Raw genomic sequence first — 17,052 nt, 5'->3', positions numbered from 1 at the left:
AAATTTGCTCAAAAGCAATTTGAATATGAAAATATATGATAGCAGTGGATGTTAATTAGTTGGATAAATTAGAATTCCATGAATTAATAGAAATAAATGAACATATAAATATTGTGGAAGAGGGAAATGGCGTTCCTTATAGTAGAAGAATGTCAACTGATAAATGTGGAGACAATAATGGAATGAATAAAATCACAATTAAGTGAACATCATCATAATAAATGATTCAAGCATAACACTAATAGATTTTTTAAATAGTAGGTGAAAATTTGATGAAAAATAGAATATTCAATAGTCTCAATATCTCCTTAAAAAATTACTAATTTAAAAGAGACTAAAGAGACCTGAAAGCTACTTGCAACATGAATTAGACGCTGGACCAGAACTATTTGTTTCGTTAAAGGTCAATACAAATTTACAGGGATTTCAATTTGTAGTGAATGTCTGTTGCTGTTGTTTGCCAAACATTCCTTTCTTCATCTGTGAAAGAACTTCTACTGGAGAACTGCCTGTCCCCCCAGGAGGCTCTGGGGAAGCCACAAATCAAGCATCCTGCCTGCCTGCTCTGGACACAAAGGAGGGCATGTGAATCAAATAAGACACATTTGGGTCATTTGACTTAATTATCTAAACTTGGATAGAAATAAAAAGAAAATTCTCCCTTTCCTCATTCTTGCCATTTGAAACAACATTAGTGGAATTGGAGGGTATTAAACTAAGTGACTTAATCCCTTTTGCTTAAGCCAGAAAGAAAATACCAGATGATTTCCACCCATATATGGGGAAAAAAGTGAAAAATAGCAAAGGAACTGACAAACTAAACCAAAACAAACCCTAGAGACATGACAGCAGAAGTAAGACTACTTGAATAGAGTGGAAGGGTGGGAACAAAGAAGAGGCCCAAAGGTCTATGATGAAAGAAGAATTCTAAAATAAATAAAACAACTAGTAATCAAAATTCTTACCCCAAAAATGAAAGCCCAAGACCAGAAAGCTTCACCGGTGAATTCTATCAAATTTCCAAAGAAGAATTAATACCTATCCTTCTCACATTGTTCCATAAATTGGAAAATGAGGAAACTTTTTCACATCCATTCTATAAGGCCCCTAGTACTCTGATTTCAAAACTAGACAAGGATATCACAAAAAAATAAAATTACAAACCAATATCTCTGATGAACATAACTGCAAAAATCCTGAGCAAAATACTAACATACTGAATCCAAAAATACAGTAAAAGTATAACACACAGTGATCATGTGAGATTTATTCCAGTTAAGCAAGGACAGTTCAATATACTCAAATCACTGTAGGTGATACCAATATCAGTAAAAGGGTCAAAAATCATTTAATCATCTCAATAGGTGATAGCAAGATTCATCATCCGTTTATGATTAAAAACCCTTAACAAATTGGGTACAGAAGTAACATATCTCAACATAATAAAAGTCATATATGACAATTCTCAGCCAACATCATACTCAATGGTGAAAAACTGAAAGCTTTTCTTCAGATCAGGAACAAGACAAGGATGTCTACTATACCCACACTACTTAATATAGCATTGGAAGTTCCTAAAAAAAAAAAAAAAAAAAAAAAAAAGACAAGAAAAGGACATAAGTGGTATTCAAATTGGAAAGGAATAAATAAAACTATCATTATTTGCAGATGACATGATAATATAGAAAACCCCAAATATTCCAGTAAAATGCTACTAGAAACAATAAACAAATACAGTAAATTGGTAGGTTACAAAATGAAAATACAAAACTCTTTTGCATTTCTGTATATGCAAATAATTAAGAGAGAGAAAGAGAAATTAGGGGAAAAAAATCCCACTTACATGTGCATTAAAAAGAATGAAATACCTTGAAATAAGCTTAACCAAAGAAGTAAAATTTCCATATACCAAAAAAATGTAAGACATTGTCCAAAGTGATAAAAGAAAATACAAAGAAATGGAAAGGTAGTATATGCTCACGGATTGAAAAAAATCAACATCATTTCAGTGACTACATTACCTAAAGCATTTTAAAGATTCAATGTAATCCTTATTAAAATCCCAACACCATTCTTCCCCTAAATAGAACAACAACAACAACAACAGCAAAACATGAAATCTACTCAGAACAAAATAGGAAAAAACAAAACAAAACAACTCCAACAAATAGCAATAATACTCCTGAGAAAAAAGAAAAATGGAGGTATGCTTTCTCTGACTTCAAACTATACTACAAAGTGATAGAAATCAAAACATTTTTTTACAATTTTAAGTTTCTCCAGAACTTAGTGCAATACGTATTGGGCAATAAGTAATCAAGTATTATCTGTTAAATACATGAATCAATAGGTTAGACATCACATTCAGCATCTAAATTTTGAGCATGTATTCATAGAAAATGCTTCCCTTTTTTACTGACTGGATCAAAAACTATAGTCAGTAGTTTCACAAAGATAGTCCATTTGCTAGAAGAACTGAATAAGAGAGATAGTGCTTTAATGCAGACATGTCTTCTTCCTCTGCTGAAAATACTGAAATTTGACTTTTAACCCATGGTAAATGAAATTTCAGTTTCTGTAACAATATATCAACATTGGTTGAATATATTCATGGAGAGCAACTCCATGGATAACACAAAATTAACTGCATGGAAATGCCAGGATATCAGGATAATGAAGGGAGAGATATAGAGGATTATAGGTTGATTTCTGACATACATGTGAAAACAATAATTTTTGAGAATTTTCCAAATTGTTTCAAGATCTCTATATATAAAGAAAAAATGTCTATAATGATACATAGTTTCATAAAATCCATTTTCTATGTTGTTATATCCTAAGAGGTTGAACATTTTTTATTCAGCTAACTCTTTGGATTGCTACAGATGAATAAAAAAATTATTTTAGCCCATAAGTTCAATGAAACACTTATAGAAATGTTTATTCAGCTTGATAACAATAGTCTTTCTTAGTCGACAAGAATCCCTTTGGAATTACAACTTTCAAAGCAAAAATGTGCATGGGATGTTAAGTGGTTAAAATATTGAACGATAACTCCCTGTATTAAGGCTCTCCTTGTACAACTGTGTGAAAGAGCATTTTAAGTGTTGCCCTAGGCTTGGAACAGAAAAGACAGAAGGAAAAGTTACTACAAACTAAAGTGTAACTAGATAAGTTCAGCATTATTAAAATATCACACATTCTAAATTACCAACCAGTAAGACTCATTATCTACTTTCAACTATATTGTCTCATCACTTGAGTGCTCCCAAAATTTCCATGTCTTCCAATTTATTACAAAATAAATATGTATTCTGTGTGATATTCAGGGTCCTTCACAAGAAGTCCCTAATATTGTGAATCATATTCTACTATATAATTTTAAACATCTTACATTTAAGCCAAATCAGTTTTATTATTTTTGATCATGCCTTTGCTCACCTTGACATCTTCATTTGGAAAATCCTTGCTCAATATTTTTGTCAATCAAAATTTCATTCATTCTAAGAATGTCAGCTGAGATATGTTTTTCTCCATGAAACCTTTCAAGATCACTGGGTTTCAAAGCACATTTTTTTTTTTTGAGCTTTGATAGAATTTTATCTGCCTTTCACCTGGAACATTTAATTTTTAATTCATGTCGAGAGTCAAGGATCCTTGCAGAAAGGCAATTCATGCCACAGGCATTTGATGAGTATATGCTACTTGTGAAACACTGTTTTATCAACTAGGTATGTGAAGATCTTAAAGACACTGCATGTAACCTACATGATAATCAGCCCCCCCCTTCACAAACCACTCCCTTTTTCACTATAGTCATTAAAACAACAAAACAGAAAAAGAATTTCCTAAAGACCAACTTCTCTTGAGCTCCAGATTCTGTATTTTCTTAACTTCAATCTTCTCAAGGACATGGCTTTAATGTTTAATCCTTTTTTTTTCTGATAGCAACAATCTCTTTCCCAAATTACCCATGTGATGAGACACTATGAAGGCTGTGTTTGTGTTCATCTTTGTAACCACAGTATCTAGCACACTGCCTGGTTAGTAGTAGTCATTTGGCAAATGAATGAGTGAATCACTTTTTACTGTATCACCATCCTTTATAACATTTTAACCCTTTCTCCTTCCCCCACTTAACCTCAGAAACCTCACTTCCTTTATTAGTGTCTACTAGCTGTTTGTTTTTTTTTTTTTCTGTATTTTGCCTTGTTAAATTTTCTGTTATGCAAATATCCAATAGTCATCTTGGTCTTTCTAATTTGTTTTATTACACATACTTCCCTTGTTCTACTTTCATTTTACTGTAAATGGCAACATTTCATCTTTCTTTCTGGCAAAATTGTATTCCATTGATTGACCTATCACTTCTTGACCTAATCCTCAATCACTGAACTTAAGCTATTTCCATGTCCTAGTTATTTTAAATAATACTGACATAAACATTATACAACATATAATTTCTTAAGTTGATGGCTTCATGTTTTTCAGACAGGTGTTCATTTTCAAATGGGTCTTCTGGTTCATATGGCATTTAGAAGTTTAGCCTAATAGGGTAAACCCACATCACTTTTCATAATGCCTGCTTGGTGAATTGTCTGTTCACATCTACTGTGTAAAAGCTTTTTAATTTGAGATAACCCAGTTATTTATTTGACTTTTATTTTCCTTTGCTGTTGGAGTTGAATGTCCAAAGATATCTTTATCATTAATTTCAAGACATTTATGCCAAAGTATTCTTGTATATGTCTTATTGTTGCAGGTCTTATATCTAAGTTCTTACTCCATTTTGAAGTTATTTTGTGCATATAGTTAGAGAGTGATACAACTTCATTCTTGGACATTGGCTGTTCAGATTTCCAGATTCCCAGCTGTTCAGTCTCCCAGGAAACTCTCCTTTCCACCATTGTATGGTCCTGACACCTATATCATGAATTAGGTATTGATATACATTTGGATTATTTCTGGAGTTTCTATTCTGTTCCTTTCATCCATGTGTCTATCTTTATGTCAAAATCATATTGTTTTAATCACTTCTGCTTTATAATATAGTTTAAATTAGGTAATGTGACGCCACCTTTTCCTTTCTCTCAGGATTGCTTTTGCTATTCAAGACCTTTTATGGTTCCACATAAATTTTAATATTTTTGTTCAATATCTATAAAGAATATTGCTGGTATTTTGGTGGGGATTACATTAAATTCATACATTGCTTTCATTATTATAATCATTTTGACTATACTGATTGTCCCCATGCAAGAACATGGAATGGATTCCTAACTTCTTGTGTCATGATTGAAATCCCTTAGTAGCAGTTTGCAGTTGCACTATATAACTCCTTTACCTCCTCAGCTAATTCCTAAATTTTTAATTATTTTTAAGTGAATGTGAGTGAATTGCTTTCTGAGTTTCTTTTTCTTCTCATTCATTGTTTAAATATTAAAAATTGAACAGATGTATTTTATAAGCAATATTTTACTTATTAATTTATTATATCTAACAATTTATTGGTGGATTCTTTAGTGTTTTCTATATATAGTATCATTATCATCATTGAATAATAATAGCTTCACTTCTTCTTTTCCAATCTGATTATTGTAGTTAAAACTTCTAATACTAAATTAAACAGAAGCACTGACAGTGGCATCTTGTCATTGTGTGAAAACTTTTAGTTAATTCTGTCTTGCTTTTTAAAAATTTTACTGAAAAATCACTTCCATTGTTAAATTGAGAGATACAAAATTCAAGAATGTTGTGACTTTGGCTTATGAAAAAAAAAATCAGCTTCTGTATTCATGTTAACTTTAGATTCTTTCCCTATAAGTTTGTATTAAAATAGTTCCTGTAAATAACAGACATATTTCACATCTTAATGACCCCATAAGGGAAAGCCTGGCAAAACAAAAATAATGATTTCAGTAACAAATCATAAAAACTAACAAACAATTCCCTTTGAGGCATCATGCTGGAAGGTAAATAGAGCATAAAATTGGGCAAAGGAGGCATGGCACTTATCCAAATATTACCATTCATTGGCAACAATTAAAAAAATGCTAATATCATGGAGTCTTCCAGTACCACCAAAGCAGAACCAATGTCTAAAAGAATCTAGTGTAGACTTTGAAAATCTATAAGCTAAGGTGAATGAAGCCTTTTGGCAAAGAATCTTAGAATTTAATAGGAAAAGTTAATGTTAAGGCAAAAAATGGATTTTTAAGAAGAAATTGTTAACTATGCAAACCAGTAAACACATGTGAAAAGGAAGAGGGGTAGGGTAATGGGAAATACCAATTTTCACATGAATTAATGATATCTGAAAGTCTGGATACTTTTCAAAATTAGCTGCATATATTTTCAAGACGTTGAGATTAAGGTTAGGAAACAGTAATAGTGAACTACCTGAGAACTGATAAATCAATATAATAAAAGAAAAATAGCTTCACATGCTGAAAAGTCATGTATTATAGACTGTTAATAATTCTGAATTCATTCTGATCAAGGTGATGTATTAGAAGTTGTCTTACTTCGAATATGTATCTTTGATTCAGAATATAAAAATAGAGAATAGAACATTTGATTATGTTATCATTTGTCAACTTCTGAAAGTAAATTAACAAAAAATCATCTTACTCTTGTAAGAGGCACATTCAAATAATATCACACTAATAATAGGAAGAAGAGAAGTTTGAAAATGGTGCATTGGTCATTATAACTTACAGTAAATGGTAATATAGGGTACAGATATAGCCACAATCTGCAGTACAAAAGAAAATGTAATGTGTACCAAACTGGAAAGCGAAGATATCACAAATTCCACAGAGGTTTTCTTTCTTTTCCTGCATTAATTTACAGCAGTGCTGACAATAAAAGCCATTGCCCAAGATGGGATCAAGTTAGGCATTGGCTTTTATGTTAGAACTCAATCGTTAATAAAACATCCTAATTTCTAACTTTTCTTAAGTGCAACAGACCATCAGTTTTGGTTTATTATGTGGGAAGGCTGAGGCTGTCAAATGCCTGCATTTAAATTTGCAATTCTAATAAACTGCCCATGTAATGTAAATTGATGTTTCTTAATCAGCTTTGCACGGCATTTGGTATATTAAGCGACCTGATCTGCTCATGAAAATTACACTAAAAATTGCATGTATAGTATTTTTATTAAATAACACTTGTTATGAACAGCTTCAGAAAATGAAACAACTGCCATAAGTTTCCACATTAAATAGCTGAACCTGTTTAATTTAAATTCATTTATGTAAAACAGTTCCTTTAGATGTGTTTTTAATTTTTCACAAAATTATTTTTCCATATTGGGGAAATTTTGTATCTACATTTTATGCAAAAAATACAAACACCATGTGTAACATAATCAAAAGTCCAGCTTTTTACACTTTTGTTCTTATATTTGAAGATAGGCTTGTCTGCAAAATCAGTATATTTATGATATTTATACACATAACAAAAATCACATTTAAAATGCTTTCCATGTGAAATGAGTAGTACATTTGCCAAAATATAATTCATAATGTAGGATTCCAAGCCTGCTTTGAAAGGTCTCTGATAAGAATTGTTCTCTAGGTTTGTTGTTTTACACAGTTTTTACCATTTCGTTTTAAACAACAGCTACAATATCAAAACTTATCACTGGATTAGGAAAATTCTGTACTATAATTTGATACCAATAAAATAGTTCATCTTTTAAAATTTATATTAATTTTATTAAAACAAAAAAGTCAAGCTCTAATAATAACTTTCAACAACGTATTTACTATTACTCTCTTGGAAAAACCACAGAGACTTTTCTCCTCTGTTCTAATTATATTCCTCATTTCTACCTACTTGTTTATTGTAGGACATGCTGGATGTGTTCATCTGGTAACACTTCAGTATTTTTCCTAAAATACTAAAAGGACACTTTAGATGTAATAAATTGTCTTCCTGGATGTAACTTTCAGAAGTGGGCTCAGATATGGAGCAGGTATGATGTAAAAGTCACAGGATTGTTCCATAATTGTGGACTGTAAAAATAAAGGTGAACGTATGATACTGTAACAGACTGAGGTGATATGAAAGCTAATGGAATTGAAATTAATAACTGAAATGAATCCAGAGAATAAAGAAATAAAATATTAGCTGTATCACAGAGAAATTAAATATTACTCATTTTAATAAGTTGCTTAACTCTTTGTCCTATTATAATGAGTATAAACACTTTTGAATGGTACTTCATTCCATAATATCTACTGATTTAAGAGACTTTAATATGACCCAGTGGTAATAATAAGAGGTGGCAATTTTGAGTCCTAAGTATAGGCATTTAAAGTGGTATTTTTCTTTGATGCAAACATTCTTTAAAATAAGAAAACATTCAGTAGGTTTTGAAGCAGACTTATTTGACTGGATTTATTTACCTAACATATTAACCCTATCCTTATTCTACCCATCACTTGTATTAATCACTCATTAGTCATATTTTTAAGGAGCACATATTATGTATGTGTCATACACAATAATTGCTATAAGTCAGAGCTTCCTCCCTCATCACTGAGAAGCTCAACATCTAATTTGGAAAAGTGGTGGCCGTGTCAATCATATAACTAACTACTAATTAAGTATGATAAATGAAATTATCATTTTGTAACAAACTAAAATCTTCTAATAAAGTTGTCTTGACATTTGCCAGTTTTTTTTTTTTTCTCAAGTCTCCTAAGTAAATGGAATATAGTATTCACTTACTAAAGGTGAATAAATAACAATTTAGAAATCAGGGAGGATGGATAGGGAGCTATTTCTATACTATGCCATGGCATATATACTGCTTCTCCTTAAGCCAAAACACACAAGCAAAATAAATTCACATCTATGAACACACTATAAATAGCTATGAAGGGTGAAAACACATAATTCTAGCGGGAAGAGACAGGGATATCTTTACAGAGATGGTGATATCTGAGGTGGTTCTTGAAGAATGGATAGGAGTTTATCACTTGAAATTGAGTGAGTGAATGAACATTCAGAAAGACAGGGAAGAGGAAAGAAGCAGATGAGCAACCAATGTTCTCAGGAGATAAGTGTGGCTGCAATGCATCATCTGGAGAGGTCTAAGAAAGGCCTTCATTACCACACTTAGCACACCTGCCAGTATGTAGTAATATATAGTAAGTATATGACAAAAAATAATTTGAATGATTTAAAGAGTCACATTTAATATCTAGAAAAATAATTTGAATGATTTAAAGAGTCATATTCAATATCTAGATCAAGAAAATTACTTCTTATGAGTGATGTTAAGACTTTTACAGGACAATTTTACTTATGTTTCATGTACAAATATACTTGGGAAACACTGGACTAATGAAATCAAGTTTATTACAGATTATTTCAGAAACTTTGTACATTAATGCATATTATGATTCCCCACGTGGGAAGATTGTAGTCAGGATTTTCCAGGCTTAATTAAACATTTTTTAAAAGGATATCAGATTCACTTTCACTGATCACTGATAGTTTATGAGCCTCAGGAAGCTGGAGGGCAAATGTAGCACTCAAGGAAGGCTGTACAGAAAAATAATTTTTTTTGAGTCACTATTGTCTGGACATGGCTTTTAAAATTTTTTGTGGAAAGTTTTAATTTGAAGCTTAACACTATAGTAGGCAGAATAATGGCAGCCACTAAGCCATAGAACTTAGCACCCATGGATTTATTACCTGATACAATAAAATGTACTTTGCACATTAAAGTAAACTTACGACCCTAAAAAAAAGATATATTAGGGCCTCCCTGATGGCGCAGGTGGTTGAGCGCCACACTGTGAGGCTGTTCGCAGCCTGTGCAGCGTGGGTTCGATCCCAGCCAGCCAGTGAGAATCCCACATGGCGTGGCAGACCTCTCCTGTCTCGCCTGCTGCTCCCCTCTACAGTGTGTTTTGTCAGTCTGCCTGTTCTGTTCCCGCTCTGTCTCTGGTGAATCCTCTCACCCTCTTGCGCCTCTGGCCTATACCCCAGCACTTGTCTAAATAAAAAATAAATCTTAAAAAAAAAGATATATTAGCCTTGAATATTTGGGTGAGTCCAATGTAATCACCTGGGCCTTCTAAAGTAGAAAGGAAAGGCAGAAAAGGAGATCAGAGAGAGAGAGCTGCAAACCTACAAGAAAAGACAGGAGAGATTTGAAGCATGAAAGGGACCCAACCCTCTGTTATTGGCTTTGAAGATGGAAGAAAGAGGCCATGAACCATGGAATATGGATGGCCTCTGGAACCTAGGAATGACCCCCACCTTATAAACAGCAAAGAAATGGGATCATGGCCCTACATCCTTTTGAAACTGAATTTTCCTATGAATCTCAATAAATAAGGAAATAGATTCTCCCCTAGATCCTCCAGAAAGGAGAAATTTTGCTGCCACCTTAATTTTACTATCATGAGCCTTCTACCAACAGACATATACACACAGAAAAGTATAGAAGCCATGTGTGCCAGTCGATAAATTTTCACATAATAAACACATGTATGTAACCAGATTCCAGATCAAACCATAGAATACTACTCCCTCCACTTCTATACCACTACCCTTACTTCTAACATATAGTTTTGCCTGTTTTGAATGTTACGTATACATAGTAACACAGTAGGCATTCTTTTATATACATTAATTTTGTGAGTATGCATGAATCCATATACATATTTTCCCTATTAAAGAAGTAGATTTTAAAAAATGGGTTTTGGTAGATTATAAAATTTAGAGAAATAAATGAACAATTGGCTATATGAATGTATGAGTAATATTGAATACTTTTTACTATTGTGTATTTTGCAATTTTTTTTATCATTGATTATTGATTAAATGATATTTCCAGTTACATGCAATAACCTCAGATTTTAAAATTATATTATATAGTATCCTTGAGCAACAATAAGTCCTTTCTCATTTCCGCATGCAAAATTATATATCAGATTTGAAATCACAGAATAAAATACAGTTACAAAAAATGTAGAATATTGGAAAAATAGAGGAAAAATGGAAAAAGTAATTATAAATCTTACATGTGAAAAATTTCTTTAACAACAATATATAAAACGCATACATATAAATATGTAGAGTGGATAATATATTTTATGTACATTTTATGTGTATATATTGACTATGTATACATACATTTGTTTAGTGTAAATACATGTAATGAATGCTGAACAATCACTAAATATATAAAATATTTTCTAATAAAATACCTTAATGATTTTTGTACTGAATATACTATAGTAATTCTGTCATGTTTTTAAACTATTTTAAAATATTATGTCTAATGACAGCTCATTAACCCATCTTCTAACTTAAACTTTACTGGATTAAATACTTATAATCCCCATAAACATTTTCCAAGAGTTACTAAAAACATACAATAATTCAATTAAGCTAATAGTATATGAAATGAATGTACATTCAAATAGTCAGCATGTTTATTTCTAATTTGACCTGCATAAGTCCTAAGGCTATTAATTTCACATCTGAAATATGGGAAATAAACTAAATTCAAATCCCTTTACCTCAAATATAATTACTTTTATTTAAAGAATATTTTGTTTAACAACTCATCAATGTTCAAAAATGCAAGTAGACTCACTGTTGCAGGCTTGTATTCATTTTCAGGAGACAACTGTGAAATACTGTGAATGGATTATTAAGTTATTAGTAATAAAACCAGACATGATAGGTGAATCATCAATATCAGCAAATGCTAACAATCAGAGATTTCTTTTTTTCAGAGAGCCAAATTGTCAGCATATCATAATTATGTGTAATGACTGGCAGAGAGTTTAAGCAGTAAAGAATGTAATGTTGGCATTGCTAAGCTGTCTTTAAAAATGTTGGTAATGGTTTTTAATTTAATCGTGAACTCAACAAAATCTTCATCTCATCCCAACATCAAAATCACTCTGAATTATTTGTCACATATGATGCCTATAGTTAACAATACTGTGTTGTATAACTGAATTTTGCTGAAAGAGTGGAACTTGTGTTCTCACCACAAAAATAAATGGTAACCGCCATGAGGTGATAGGTTAATTAGCTTGATATTGGTATTCATTTCACAACACACACATGTATCAAATCATATTATATGTCCTAATGTTTATGATTTTTATTTAACAACTATACGTCAAAACTGGAGGAAAATGGTATTTTTTTGTCAAACGACAGACTGAGAGGAAGCATTTAAGATGCATATGTCTTCAAAAGTAATTATATTCATAACATAAAAACTGTCACATATTGATTAGAAAAGAGAAAAATTCATTTAGATCATAAATGTCTTGTACAAACACTTCATTATAGAACATATACAAATTGCAAATAAAAAAACGACATAATTTGCAACAGGAAGTATAAATTAAAATCACATTATAATACTAAAAACAATAAAATGGCTACCATTTTAAAAAGAATAACAATATTAGAGAAGATGTATATTCCTCATGGTAACAAAACATTATATATCCACTTAAGAAAACAGTTAACACTTTAGCAGTTAATTTCAAATTAATTAGTTTTCTAAGATGTTTGTTGGCAAATGTTTAACAACCAGCTCTTAAAAAATAAATGTACGCATGTCAGTACATTGAAAAAATTATTATAAATTCTGATGATATAAATTATATCTAGTAACCAATGTACACATGCATGTATGTGCGATGTACAAATAATGCCAAGTAATACTAAATACACAATTTGATTTATTATAAATTCTCTGTAATTAATTTCTCTTAATGAAAGGATGTTTTGTAACTGTTGCTAATTTGTGGTTGCAACTAATAAACAAGTGCAACTGTGACACGAGTATTTATTGATATTTTTGTTTTACGTTTTTTGTTACCTTCACCAACAAGGCATAAGTGAAACAGATGTTTGCCATTATTTCATTGATGACTGTGACACTTACTTATTGACTCATATAACAGTCCGGAATACCAGATTTTTTTTGAGTTTTTGTGATTTTCCACAACGTAATGTCTGTACTTTTGACATGTTTTAAAGTTTAATCTACATGTGTATCATTTTTTCTTTAAGTTTCTTAAGTCTTGACAAACAAAAAGCAAATGGTGAGTCCTTAATTTGTGAAGATTACCAAAGTCTAAGTTCTAAATTTTCTCATCATATCTGGTTTCGTATTTATAGATACATTACTGAATGCTGCGTTGGAGAAAAAGATGGACGAAGGCACAGCTCATTATAGCATTTGTACCATACAGATATACAAGATATAAATTAATCTCAATAGCATAAATAAATTTAAAACAGTAAACCAATTAAGGTCTGATGAGTTTTGAGAATTAATGCATTCTTTCTAATATACTTTAAGTGTAAACTTATATAATTGTAATAAAATTCTTAAAAATTTAACAGCATTAATGAGGTGATATGAGGTTGTTCCAGCACATCTGCTTACCCTGTTATCAAAAACTTATAAGTAGATATTCAAGAGAAATGAGTACATATGTTTACAAAAAGACTTGTACAAGTATGTGCTAAATAGATTTATTCCCAATAGCTGCAATTTCAAAAAAAAAAAAAAATTCACAGAATCATGAGAGTATACATCAAGAAATTGTCATTTAGGGCTTCCCTGGTGGCACAGGGGTTAAAGACACAGCACTATCAAGCTATCATCAGCCACTGTAACATGAGTTTGATCCCCAAACAGATAGCTGACCCACACAGCAGACCTCTCCTGTCTCACCTGCTGCTCCCCTCAGCAGTGGGTTTCAGTAGATCTGCCTGTTCTGCTCTCCATTTTGTCTCTGGTGAATCCTCTCACACCCCACACCTTTGAACTATATCCCAGTTCTTGTATACATAAATACATCTTAAAAAAAGAAATTGTGACATATATTCATATAATGGAAACAATCAAATCATTGATCCTTGTGAATCATGATCTCTAAAATACACCAGTGAGTAGAAGAAGCAAACGCAAAATAATGCAAAACATTGGATTGCATGAGTACATACTTGCATTCAGCACCCTCTTCTCTAGCAGACAGGAGCTTTTTGAAATTGAAAAAGAAGGTAATGTGTCTTCAGAGTCCTAGTTTTAGAACTAGTGCCCCATCCAGTAAAACTATTTTCTTTGTTATAAAGCATGCCTCCAGTAGTTTACATATTTAGGTTTTCTAAAGACTACAAGAGACAGCATCTTTATATATTTTCTATAATGGCATATAAAAATATTGAAATATCACAGTGGAATTATTCACTTACACTTAATCTTCCTATTTATTTAATAATTTATTTCCATTCTATATAAATAGTTTTATTTTGCCACTGCGGAAGAAAGTTTTTTCATTTTTATACTGCTACATGTATATACTATTTTTTTAATAAATTCTTTTTTTTTAAGATTTATTTTTATTTATTTATACATGCACTGGGTACAATCAGAAGCGCGGGAGGGTGAGAGAATTCCAGAGCCAGAGCGGGGAGCAGAGCAGGCAGAAGGACCGAAGTACACTGCTGAGGGGAGCAGGGGGCGGCGGGAGGGGGTCTGCGCGCCATGTGGGACCCTCCTCTGGTGGCCGGGGAGCAGCCGGGGATCGAACCGGAGCTGCAGAGGCTGCGGGCAGCTACGCAACCCAGCGCTCAACCGCTGCGCCACCGGGAAGGCCCTATACTATCATTGATTGTAGTTTCTCAAATACATACAGATCTCTTGGATACTAGCATTTGGATTTTTTTTTTAAATTTATTTACTGGGCCTCCCCGATGGCGCAGATGGTTGAGCCCCACACTGTGAAGCTGTCTGCAGCCTCTGCAGCGCTGGTTCGATCCCGGCCGGCCGGGGAGAATCCCACATGGTGTGGCAGACCTCTCCTGTCTCACTCGCTGCTCCCCTCAGCAGTGTATTTCGTCAGTTTGCCTGTTCTGTTCCCCGCTCTGTCTCTGGTGAATCCTCTCACCCTCCCATACATCTGGTCTGTACCCCGGATCTTGCATAAAAAAATAAATAAATCTTAAAAAAATAAATAAAATAAGATTTATGTATTTATGCATACAAGAATTGGGGTATAGGCCAGAGGTGCAGTGGGTGAGAGGATTCACCAGAGACAGAGTGAGGAGCAGAACAGGCGAATCCATGAAATGCACTGCTGAGGGGAGCCCAAGAGAGACAGGAGAGGTTTTATGTGGGTTGGCTCTCTGGACAGGGCTCAAACTCAGGCCATAGTGGTGATAGCACTGAGACTTAACCCCCAGGCCACCAGGGAGGCCCTGGAATACAATTTAAATTCTAATGCCTAAAATAAGTATCCCATACTTTTATACTGTGTATTTGTATTACAAAATATAATACACTCATCATCATTCTTACATTGATTCAAAAGTAGTTTTATCCCAAACTTTGTACACTAAACAAATCACATATTAAAGCAATTTCTATCAACAAGAGCTAATTGTGTAAAAATTAAATAGCAATGTTTTCACTTAGAATTATTTTAGTTGCCTTCCAGTCCTCTAAGGGATATGACTTTTTGGCTCTTTTGGTTGGCCTTTAAGATAATACAATGGCAAGGTTGCAACTTTCCTTACTTAAGGGATGAAGGGAAAAAATAATATTCATTATTGATGCACACAGAAAATATTTATGCCTGGAAGTGGTATACCAGAGTTCTTTAAAGGTTATTTTAAATTGCACTTCAGCAACAATAAAACAGTTTACATTCTACAGTTGTAATTTTGATGTTTTGTGCACATTATTTTACTGAAATATTTAATAGGTATGATTAAATAATGATAGAATTTATTCCATGGCATCATTGCCTGAATGTCTTTTTTGGAATAGCTTGTTTGAAAATAACCACAAAAGAAATTTTACCAATAGCATTAATATTAATTTCTTTTATGAGAGAATAAGGCATTTAGATATATTTAGTCATTAACTAACATGTGTATTGCTTGAATTCTTTAGTAAGAAGTGTACTTTTACAGTGGTAAGGAAAAAGTATACAAAGATTTTGTATCATGTTTAAGTTTGTGCATTCAGCCTACCAGACTGACTCACTTTCATCCACATTTTTCAGGACATCATGAACCATTAAGTAGTTTATTGAGTATTTCTCTTAAGAAAGAGTAATATAATTAATTCACACTTCCAAGATGTCTGCCATAATAATGAACATAAGCTAATCACCCTTTCAAGCAATCATAAACTTAAATTACAGATTGGGATATATGAATGAATGAAAAAAGGAAAAAAATTAAAAAGAAACAGAATGCCAGGATGATGTGACTATTTAAAGCAAGAACAATGTGCCTATCTTGATTTGGTGACTATTTGCCTGTTCCTCTCTGTATTATCAAAGCTAGAAATATGTGCACACAGCATGCTTTAACAATACCTGCTGGTTAGGAATTGAATTAGTTGAAACCAGGAGAGTTCAATCGGAAGACCTCAGCAAGAGTATAGCAGTAAGTTCACAAGGCATTTATACAGAAAGAAAAAAGCTGCTCTTTGTTAAGGTCCTTCCAGAGAAATAGCTAAGGTGACTTGAATTATCTCTTTTTCACAAATTTCATAGTAGTTGCTATTATAAAGTAAAACGGTTCATGTTTAGCCTGAGTTTGTAGTCCTTAAATGCATATACTTTGGAAAAAAAAAAAAAGATTTGACCTTGCCTGAATGGAAAACATGGCACAGCAGCAGAAAAAAAAAATACAAGATGGTTGCCACCTGGGGTGCAAGAAATATTGATAAATACAATAGGTGAATATAAAAAGAGAGAAATACTGTATGATTAACACATACATTGCTATTGATGTTGTTACTGTTACATTGTCTTAAAATTACATATTTCTTAAGATACAAAAAAAATTGAAAATGTTTCATTTTTCATAAAAAAGCCTCCACTTTAAAAAATTATTGAAATCCAAAGAAACTTGTCTAGGACCTCACATGTACTCAAATAGGAAATGTATTCACTGTTTTCCACAATTAAAATGAGAAAATGGAAATTAAGGATACATGACATTTTGCTAATTTATGAAATTAAAGCTCCA

General features: G+C 32.3%; 1 protein-coding gene across 13 annotated transcripts in view; it reads right to left on the bottom strand.

The window, feature by feature from the left end:
- LRFN5 (leucine rich repeat and fibronectin type III domain containing 5) overlaps positions 1–17,052 on the bottom strand; it is a 268,041-nt gene that overhangs the window by 40,491 nt on the left and 210,498 nt on the right. For 3 of the 13 annotated variants that reach the window (XM_054690092.1, XM_037503243.2, XM_037503248.2), the window contains one exon: positions 11,627–11,669. The exons of the other annotated variants lie outside the window; for them this stretch is intronic. The gene's annotated coding sequence lies outside the window, so the exon portion shown is untranslated. The remainder of the gene's footprint in view (positions 1–11,626; positions 11,670–17,052) is intronic. 13 annotated transcript variants of the gene reach the window in all.

This window comes from Talpa occidentalis, unplaced genomic scaffold, assembly GCF_014898055.3.
Source record: "Talpa occidentalis isolate TD23 unplaced genomic scaffold, MPIMG_talOcc4v2.1 talOcc4.11, whole genome shotgun sequence".
Taxonomy (NCBI): domain Eukaryota; kingdom Metazoa; phylum Chordata; class Mammalia; order Eulipotyphla; family Talpidae; genus Talpa; species Talpa occidentalis.
Note: the sequence above shows the minus strand (reverse complement) of the source record. Positions and strands in the feature narration are given on the sequence as shown.